The sequence below is a fragment of the Rhinopithecus bieti genome, unplaced genomic scaffold, assembly GCF_001698545.2.
Source record: "Rhinopithecus bieti isolate Rb0 unplaced genomic scaffold, ASM169854v2 scaffold_18466, whole genome shotgun sequence".
In the NCBI taxonomy this organism is placed as follows: Eukaryota; Metazoa; Chordata; class Mammalia; order Primates; family Cercopithecidae; genus Rhinopithecus; species Rhinopithecus bieti.
The window spans coordinates 1,187,902-1,189,869 of NW_016809319.1; positions in this window are offsets into that span (position 1 = coordinate 1,187,902).

A 1,968-nucleotide genomic window follows, 5' to 3' on the forward strand; every position below is an offset into this window, starting at 1 on the left:
ATATATTATATTATATTATATTATATTATATTATATTATATTATATTTTATATTTTATTTGAGACAGGGCCTCACTGTCACACAGGCTGGAGTCCAAGTGGCGCGATCATAGCTCACTGCAACTTCGAACTCGTGGGCTTAAGCAGCCTTCTGAGTAGCTGGAAGTACAAGTGCTCCCCACCTAGCCCAGCTGTATTTTTTTTTTTTTTTTTAATTGTAGAGATGGGAGGTGGGAGGAAGGTGTCTTACTTTTTTTACGCAGTCGGGTCTCGAACTCCTGGGCTCAGATGATTCTCCTGCCTCGGCCTCCCAAAGTATTGGGATTACAGGCGTGAACCCTCTCGCCAGACCATGAAGTTATTTTGAATAACAACTCTTCCAAAAAATGTCTTGCTCCTAGGCTGTTTTCTTCCTTAGCACTTATTACTATGCAGTATATTGTGTCTTTATTCATTTAGTATTTTCTCTCTCATGGGAAGTAAATTTAAAAGGACAGATTTTTGTGTTTTGCCACTGTAGTTGCCATCATACCTAGAACAAGGCCTGGCACATCTTAGATACTGGTGAGTTCTTAAATATTAGTTAATAGCCACAATTTTCAATTCACTAAACGGAAACATCAGCATTCCTCATTACTCATCACCTTATTTTACCTTTTAAAAAATTATAGAAGAGTTAAAAGTGACCACACAGATTTGGTCTATTATTTAACATCATGACATACTCACTACAAGTTTCTTTTATATGTAGAGAAAAGAGGAAAACACTCATGAAATATAAGTATTCTTCAACTCCATCCCCAGACTTGTTAATGACTTTCTCAGGGCAAGTCTATTATGACTTTGATGTTTATCTGTCATGTTTCGTTTCCACTCCTGCTTATATATATGCCCATGGCAATACAATTTTTTTGCTGAAACGGTCTTACTCTGTCGCCCAGGCTGGAGTGCCATGGCACCATCTCAGCTCACTGCAACCTCCACTTCCCGGGTTCAAGCAATTCTCCTGCCTCAGCCTCCTAAGTAGATAGGATTACAGGTGTGCACCACCACTCCCAGCTAATTTTTTGTATTTTTAGTAAAGATGGGGTTTCACCATGTTGGCCAGGCTGGTCTCAAACTCAACACTGTTCTCAGTAAGAAACTTTCTAATCACACAGATAAGCAGGGGCACATGTAATCTATCTAAAAAAAAAAAAACAAAAAAAAAAACAAAGAAAATGGAACTGTACTTTTATTTTCTCCTGGATCCTATTTAAGAAATGAATTTTCAGTTTATTCTTGGATATCGTGACTGTAGACAGGGCCTCCTTTCAAAGTAGTGAATTCAATTTACCTCCTAATCTTGTACAAGGCTGCCATTCTTCTTTCTGTATATAGTTTCCTATTAGCAAGCATGAAATTGAAAAGAAAGCAGCTATATAAAGATAGTCGTTTTGTAAAGACAGACACTTTGGGACCTCAGAGCACACGGTCAGTGTACTGTGAAAGTTATCAGAATCAAAATGTAATCACTAATGTTAAGAAAACTCTGACAAATAGAGCCCAGGAAGGCCATGAGGAGTGAGTTTTTATATTTGTATATCTGATCATAAAAACTATCACAAAACATTGTAAAACCACAACCTTGTATAAAGGCCCTTGCAGATTTACACAAAAATATTTTTATAAGGACATCCATCCAGTAACTGTCTGTCTAACCTTGAACTGGTGTTACCTTTGTTATTGATCTTGTCAATGAAGAGTCAAACCCTGTAAAATATTTGAAGAGATGTATTCTGAGCCAAATATGATTGTGTCCTGTGACACATCCCTCAGGAGGTCCTAAGAACATGTGACCAAAGTGGTCAGGGCACAGCTTGCTTTTATACATTTTAGGGAGGCAGGAGACATCAATCAAATACATTTAAGAAGTACATTGGTTTGGTCCAGAAAGGCAGGACGCCCAGGCGGGGCAGGAGTGTTGGGG